Raw genomic sequence first — 8,900 nt, forward strand, 5'->3', positions numbered from 1 at the left:
ACCATTACCTAGACTAAGAAGAAAAAAGAAGACCCAAATAAATAAAATCAGAAATGGAAAGGGAGACACTACAACTTATACTACAAAAATTCAAAGGATCATTAGTGGCTACTGTGAGCAACTATATGCAAATAAATTGGGAACCTAGAGAAAATGAATAAATTCCTAGACACATAAACCTATCAAGATTGTACCATGAAGAACTCCAAAGTGTGACCAGACCATTAACAAGTAACGAGATTGAAGTCATAATAAAAAGTCTGCCAGTAAGGAAAAGCCCAAGACCTGATGGCTTCACTGCTGAATTCCACCAAACATTTAAAGAAGAACTAATACCAATTCTACTCAAACTGTTCCAGAAAATAGAGGAGAAGGGAATGCAAACTCATTCTACAAGGCCAGTATTACCCTGAGATCAAAACTAGAGAAAGACAGATCAAAAAAAGAAAATTACACACCAATGTCCCCGATGAATATTGATGCAAAAATCTTCAACAAAATACTAGCAAACTGCATTCAACAAGACATTTAAAAGATCATTCTTCATGACCAAGTAAAATTTATCCCTGGAATGCAAGGATGGTTCAACATACATAAATCAGGCCAGGAATGGTGACTCACACCTATAATCCCAGCACTTTGGGAGCCTGGGCAACAAGGTGAAACCCTGTCTCCACCAAAAAACAAAAACAAAAAATTAGCCAGGCATGGTGGTGTGGGCCTGTGGTCTCAGCTATTCAGGAGGCTGAGGTGAAAGAATCACTTGAGCCTAGGAGGTAGAAGTTCCAAAGAGCCAAGATTGTGCTACTGCATTCCAACCTTGGTGACTGAGCAAGAACCTCGCTCAAACAAAAAAACAACCAAAAAAAAACCCCCACCGGAAATCAATCAATGTGACACATCATATCAACAGAGTGAAGGATATAAACCATATTATCATTTCAATTGATGCTAAAAAAAAAAAAAAAAAAAAAGATAAAATTCAATGTCCTTCCATGATAAAAACCCTCAAAAAACTGGGTATACTTTGGGAGGCCAAGGCGGACGGATCACGAGGTCAGGAGATTGAGACCATCCTGGCTAACAGGGTGAAACCCATCTCTACTAAAAAATACAAAAAAATTAGCCAGGTGTGGTGGCGGGTGCCTGTAGTCCCAGCTACTCGGGAGGCTGAGGCAGGAGAATGGTGTGAACCTGGAAGGCAGAGCTTGCAGTGAGCTGAGATCGCACCACTGCACTCCAGCCTGGGCAAAAGAGTGAGACTCTGTCTCAAAGAAAAAAAAAAACTGGGAATAAAAGGAACATGCCTCAACATAATAAAAACCATATGTGAAAGACCCACAGATAGTTTCATACTGAATGGGAAAAAATTAACTCTTTCCTCTAAGATCTGGAAAAGACAAGGATGCCCACTTTCACCACTGTTACTCAACATAGTACTGGAAGTCCTAGCTAGAGCAATCAGACAAGAGAAATAAATAAAGAGCATCCAAATTAGAATCGAAGAAATCAAATTATCCTTGTTTGCAGATGACATAATCTTACATTTAGAAACACCTAAAGATGCCATCAAACAACTATTAGAACTGATAAACAAATTCCATAAAGTTACAGCAAACAAAGTCAACATATACAAATCAGTAGCATTTCTATATACCAACAATGAACAACCTGAAAAAGAAATTTAAAAAGTAATCCCCTGATGGTGCTTTTCATGTTCTAGCAATGCACACATTTTGGCCCTGGCTCCTGATACCACAAGTTTCTTTTATGTACTTAGGCTCACTTATGGATGCATCACTTTTAAAAGCCGGGAATTTAGGAAAGGTTCATAACATTTTTATAGAACTTTAAGCTTTTTGAAGGGTAAACACTTGTAAAACTTCTCTAAAGAACTGGTTGGGTGCAATGGCTCAAACATATAATCCTAGCACTTTGAGAGGTCATGGTGGGTGGATCACTTGAAATCAGTAGTTTGAGATCAACCTGACCAACTTGGTGAAACCCTGTGTCTACTAAAAATACAAAAAAATTAGCTAGGCATGGTGGTGCACGCCTGTAGTCCCAGCTACTCGGGAGACTGAGGCAGGAGAATCACTTGAACCCAGGAGGTGGAGGTTGCGGTGAACCAGGATCATGCCACTGCACTCCAGCCCGGGCAACAGAGCGAGATTTCATCTCAAAAAAACAAACAAACAAAAATTTAAAAATTAAGGAGGGTAAAAATGAAGAGAGTTTGATTAATGGGTACAAAAATACACTCAGAATAAGTTTTAGTGGTTCAACAGCACAGTAGGGTGACTGTAGTTGTCAATCATGTATTGCATATTTCAAAATAGCTGGAAGAGATTTGAAATGTTCTCAACACAAAGAAATAATCAATGTTTGAGGTGATGACCAGTTACCCTGATTTGATTATTACACATTGTATCATGTATCAAAATATCACATGTACTCCCATGCATATGTACAATTATAATGTATCAATAAGTATTTAGTAAAAGACAAAAAGAAACAATTATTTAAAACTTTCAAGCAAATAGGGAAATAAGCTGACAATTACTATAAATATCAAGAAAGAATCCATTGGCTAGATAATTTAGAAAAAATATTGTTTTTGAGCCAATAAATGTTTATAAAACATTTAAATAATACAAGGAGGCCAGGTACGGTGACTCACTCCTGTGATCCCAGCACTTTGGGAGGCTGAGGCTGGAGGATCACTTGAGATCAGGAGTTTGAGATCAGCCTGGCCAACATGGCGAAACCCTGTCTCTACTAAAAATACAAAAATAAGCTAGGTATGGTGGTGCACATCTGTAGTCTCAGCTACTCGGGAGGCTGAGGCAGAAGAATCGCTTGAACCTGGGAGGTGGAGGTTGCAGTGAGCCGAGATCATGCCATTGCATTCCGGCCTAGGCAACAGAGCGAGACTCCATCACAAAAACAAATAATGATAATAAATAAAAACAAGGAAAGGTAAGCAGAAGTTATATCATATCACAACTCTGGTCTTGGTAGAAGGGTTTGGGGTATCTAGCATTTATCATTTAAAGACCTGAATTTAATTGTTATTTACTTCCATTTATGACAGGGATCATATTCATTCACTCACCTGAGCTGAAATTTGGCTTTCTGTAGTGACTGTAGGAGAGTCTAACAATGGACAGCACTGGAAAATTATCACTTCTATACTAAATGTTAAACTGTTTAATATTATTAAAATAATATTAACATTTGGGGATAATATTTTAGGTTTATGTGTATATCCCAGAAGTTTATTCTTTAATAGTGATGTTTGTCATCAACTTCGGCTTCAGCTGAAGAGTGACTCATTTTTTGTCCCTTTTGGCATTTGGCTGAAATATGTATTCAGTGCACCTCTAATGGAGGCATAATGGGGTATGAAAATATGGGAAAGGCAAAATTAATTCCAGATGATGGCATTAGTGAAGGTTGAGTGGGGCAGACATTTGAGATGGACAATGAAACATGAGGAGGCTTCTAACAGGCAGAGATGGGTGATAGAAAAAGGGCATTTCAGGCCAAAAAGTATGCTTGAATCTTTCCTATAAAACTGTATGCACACAGGCGTGGTGGCTCATGCCTGTAATCCCAGCACTTTGGGAGGTCAAGGTAGGCACATCACCTGAGGTCAGGAGCTTGAGACCAGCCTGGCCAACATGATGAAACCCCGTCTCTATTAAAAAAAACAAAAATTAGCCAGGCATGGTTGTGCACACCTGAAATCCCAGCTACTTGGGAGGCTGAGGTTGCAGTGAGCCAAGCTCACACCACTGGACTCCAGCCCGGGTGACAGAGTGAGACTCCATCTCAAAAAAAAAACTGTATGCACCCAGCCATGATGCTTGTTTTCTGTGATTCCTGCCTCCCACTGCTTCCATAGGATTCCTACCTCCAAGCTTCCATAATGAAATCCTTACCTTTTCGTTTCAAATTTATGTCTTTAGTTTTTCTCAACTCTCCTATAAATACATGTTTTTACATACACATAGAATATGCTTATGTATACCGAAGTAACTATTTCCTATAGGAACTCTTTGATAACAAGAAAAGTGCTGCTGTTATTAATTAGCATATGATGATTCAGTGTGACACGCTTTCTGAGTTACTCTGGCTGGAAGTTTAGAGATAACACTAATTAGAGCTTGTAATGTTAACACATTAAGTAGAGTCAGAGTGTCATTTTATCTATCACTTTCACTCTAACCAAACCCTGAACACTAATGGGAACCATACTCTGTCACTTGTTCAAATATTTTACCTGAAGTCCTCAGATTTGTTCTCTTTAGTATGTTAGGATGTTGAACTTCAACTGTTTTCCATTACTTGAAGTGGGTTAAATGCAGAAGGTTGGGGGTGCCATACCACTTCTAGTTCAGATCATCATGTTTCTTTGATTAGGCACTGTAGCAGTCAATTTTTGCTAAGTAAGTCTTTAGCAATAAACGAACCTAAACTTCAGTTTCCTCTTTGCTTACATTATATTATGTCAGCTAGTGGCTGAGGCTCTGACCCACGTAATTTCTTATTCTAGAACCCAGGCAGAAGGACCAGCCTCTATTCAGAACATGGCTTTCTCTTGGTGGAGGGAAAGAGCAGGCACACTAGTAGAGAAAGGCAGTAACTCTTAAAGCTTCCACCCAGAACTGTCTGATTGTCACCTCCACTTGTATTTTATTGACCAAAGCAAGATTCATGTTTCTAAACTTTGTGATTACAATATGACATTTATCTGAGGAGAGGAGGAAAATCCCATCATGGGATCATAGCCAAGCCTGGAATGCCTACGGGGCAGCACTGGAAGTCACATAGTAGTGGGCAAGCCTGTCTATTCCTCTAAAGGAGAGCAAATATTTGGTAACAGTATTTCAATCTACCACAGGCATTTAGTGGACTTACCTTTTCACTTATTTATGTAAATATCATTTCCAGGCTTTTCCTGTTTGTTTTCCTCCAAAAATTATGTTTCCAACTATAAGCGAATAGTGGCAACCCTAAATTATGTCTTTTTAAAAGAGAACTCTGTCTCTATTTCAGGACTTTCACAGGATCTTATTCTCCTGTGTAGTCAACCCTCTTGCAGCTAGTGTTTAAATCCAAACCAGGTCACTGGCTGGCATTCACAGGTGAATCTTCTGGTTCTGTGTCCCAAGAGAAGAGCAGGAGAGAGGGGGAAGAATGCAACATTCATTTATTTACAAATATTTATTGAATACTTTCTGGGTGCCAGCAGTATTGTAGATGCTAAGGATGGAGGAGTAAACAAAGCAAAGCTTCTTGGGGCTTCCACTAAGAAAACAAGCAATATGATGTTACGTGGTAAAAGTGCTATGGTGACAAGTAAAGAAAGGAGAGAATGACTGGGTAAGGTGATAAGAGGAAACCTTTCAGAGGTGACATTTGAGCAGAACCTTCATTAAAATGAGGGTATGAGCTACAAGCATCTGGGAGGAAAATCATTCTCCTGCGTAGCATAAAGACTCTGACATGGGGAGAAACTGGGCAGGATTAAGAAACCTCAGGGAGGCCAGTATGACTACAGCAGAGTCAGAGAGAATATGTGGTAGGAAACAAAATAATCATACACAGATTTGTAGAGGTATTAATTCTGGATTTTATTCTAAATGTGATGGAAGCCATGAATGGTTTGGAGCAAGACGGCGACATGATCTGATTTGTTTTTAAAAGATTATTCTGGGCTGGGAGTGGTGGCTAACGCGTGTAATCTCAGTACTTTGGGAGACCAAAGTGGGCAGATCACCTGAGGTCAGGTGTTCAAGACCAACCTAGCCAACATAGCGAAACCCCGTCTCCACTAAAAAATAGAAAAAATTAGCCAGGTGTGGTGGCGGCGGGAGGAGGGGTGCTGTAATCTTAACTGCTAGGGAGGCTGAGGCAGGCAGAATTGCTTGAACCCGGGAGGCAGAGGTTGCAGTGAGCAGAGATCACGCCACTGCACTTTAGCCTGGGCGACAGAGAGAGACTCTGTCTCCAAAAAAAAAAAAAAAAAAAAGTCATTCTGACTGCTAATATAGAAAATGTGTTAGAGCAAAGGAGTGGAAGAAGTGTGGAAGGTTCTACCTCTTTAGTGCTATCCAATACTAAGGTACTATTCTTAACATCTCTGGCCCCATATGTGGTTTTTAATGTACACAGATTTAAGAGATTCATGTTTATAAGTTTTGTGATTAAAATATGATAATGTATGCCTGAACAAAAGAAAAAATCCACCATTAAATTTTGCATTATTTTAGAAAAAGGAACTAAAATAAGATGTATACATTTGATAGGAAAAATTTGAAATGAATAGCTAAAAGAAAATATATTTAATATTTGCCTAGCAGCCCATATAGGAAGGTGAGAGAGGAAAAGTGTAATAGATTAAGTCAGTCAGACGCTGAATTTAAAAACCTCTCTGACCAAAGCAAAAGAAGCCATATTGCAGAGGAAAGTCCTTCTTAAAATAAACCATATCAGCTGGGTATGATGTTGCATGTCTGTAATTTCAATACTTTGGGAGGCCATGGTGGAAGGATCCCTTGAGCCCAGGAGTTCAAGACCAGCCTGGGCAACATAGGGAGACCCTGTCTCTACAAAAAATAAATGAAAAAAAAATTAGCTGGGTGTGGTGGCATATGCCTGTAGTCCCAGCTGCTTAGGCTACTCAGGAGGCTGAGGTTGGAGGATTGCTTGAGCCCAGGAGGTCAAGGCTGCACCAAGCCATGATAGCACCACTGCACTACAGCCTGGGTGACAGAATGAGACTGTCTCCAAAAAAAAAAAAACAAAAAACAAAAAAAAAACTGATGCGATTTAGGAGACACATCAGTCTGATCAGCAGTGGAAAGCACATTAGAACTTGACTCAAGAGAACTGTGTCTCATCTCTGCATCTCCAATTACTGGCTGTGGGACCTTATACAAATTACTTAACTTTTCTGAGTATTCATTTTCTTATCTATAGAAATAGAGGATGCCAGTTTATTCTTTATAGAGTTTTGAGGATTAGATGAGATATTACAAATGAAGTGCTGGCCCAGTGATTGGTATGTATTATAAGTATAAACATTCATATCAACCTGAATTATGTAGGAAATTGCACTCAGAAAGCTGTTATCTCCAAGAGATTGACCTAAAGATAGTATAGAAAATAAAACGCAATGGCCACAATATTGAGTATTGACTGTCCTCTAAATATTTGCAATTGAGAAGGGTTTTTTCCTGGTCAGGCGCGGTGGCTCACACCTGTAATCCCAGCACTTTGGAAGGCCAATGTGGGCAGATCACAAGGTCAAGAGTTCGAGACCAGAATGGCCAACAGGGTGAAACTTCATCTCTACTAAGCGTACAAAAATTAGCCGGGCATGGTGGTGCGTGTCTGTAATCCCAGCTACTCGGGAGGCTGAGGCAAGAGAATCACTTAAACCTGGGAGGCAAAGGTTGCAGTGAGCCAAGATCGTGCCACTACACTTTAGCCTGGGTGACAGAACAAGACTGTCTTAGAAGAAAAAAAAAAAAAGAAGTTTTTTTTCCTTAAAAACCCAAACCATCAGTGATCTCCATTGCTGACATTAGTGGGTGCCAGTTGCATGAAATTCCAGGATGTTTATCTAACCTAGGGTGCTCCCTTCTCTGAGGGGAAGAAGTAGATGCCAGGAGAGGTTTAAACCATTAAGTGGCTTGCATACTGGGTGTAGCTGGAATGTACCTCAAGCAGGCACGTCAGTCCACTTCTTTGGCTACATTTTTGAAAGGTTGTGTCAAAGTTTAGCATTACTCCTGGGGATGGTCTGCTCCCGAAGAGCAGGCCAGGAAAATTCCCAGTAAGTAACTAAACGAATAAATGGTAAAATGTCGCAGTTCTCTCTCCACAGAGCCTCGCACAAAAGGTAGTCATTACATAGGCCACTGTCAAACAGTCCTCTGAGAGATTCCCATACTCTTCCTCTTCCCTCTAGACTACCCATCTGCCCCAATCCCTCCCTTGAGCAGCCACTTCTGTTTTTTCTCCCACTACAGCAGCCAGCCCTACCGCCTGGTGTAGAGCTTGAAGATAGAACGGGACGATAGGATGGGCAGAAACTGCCCTGCAATAGCTACATCATCCCTGGTTGCATACCTAAGAAAACCACTAGGGTCACCACACCCTGGAGGTGACATTCGCATGATTTATGCCTCTCTTGGGGTTTAGATTTTACTCCTTTACTTTTCTATAACTCTGTCATGGCCAGTTTAAAGGGCTCAATGTCATGTCCTCCCATTAACAACCAAGACTACAGTGCAAGCCGTGCCGTGTGTGCTTCTTTACAAAAGGTCAAAGTAAAAAGGAAATCTATACCGAAGAGCCTCTAGATACTATTTCCAGCTTCGGGGGAGTCCACAGTAGGTACTTCCACGGGTAGAGAACATTGTCTTAGACTGGGATAAGGGTTGGTATTCGCAGTCCCCTTCCTACATTCTGTCCATTGTAAAGACCGGAGTCCGCGCTGAGCCTCGCCCTCCTCGCTGGAACTACAACTCCCAGGATACCCTGCGGCATGGGAGTGCGCACGCGCCTCGGTGGCGGAGGAGGAACCCGCCGCACCGACAGGGCGGTCGAGTGAGGGAGCTGCTGGCGGGTGGGTCAGGCAACTCCTTGGGAGGCCAACGCGGGCGGACGGGCGGGTGCTGGGAACCGAGCCTAGGCTTGCGGCCGGCAGTTTCCGTGGATCTGTGAAGAAGTCGGCGGCCCCTGCGGGCGCCAGTCAGGTAAGCCCAGCCCGGTGCTTTCCAGGAAGTCCGTCTGCGGGCGCGGGCTGGGAGTCGCACCGGCCATGGTGGCTGAGGAGGGAGAGCTTGCTGCCCGCCCGCCGCCCGACTCCCGGCTCCTTCCCGACG

General features: G+C 41.8%; 1 protein-coding gene across 1 annotated transcript in view; it reads left to right on the plus strand.

The window, feature by feature from the left end:
* Positions 1 to 8,562: 8,562 nt before the first annotated feature.
* The window catches only part of TMOD3 (tropomodulin 3 (ubiquitous)), an 86,122-nt gene continuing 85,784 nt past the window's right edge, over positions 8,563 to 8,900 (plus strand). The window contains exon 1 of the mRNA XM_011986201.1: positions 8,563 to 8,771. The gene's annotated coding sequence lies outside the window, so the exon portion shown is untranslated. The remainder of the gene's footprint in view (positions 8,772 to 8,900) is intronic.

Source organism: Mandrillus leucophaeus, unplaced genomic scaffold (genome assembly GCF_000951045.1).
Source record: "Mandrillus leucophaeus isolate KB7577 unplaced genomic scaffold, Mleu.le_1.0 Scaffold108, whole genome shotgun sequence".
Taxonomy (NCBI): Eukaryota; Metazoa; Chordata; class Mammalia; order Primates; family Cercopithecidae; genus Mandrillus; species Mandrillus leucophaeus.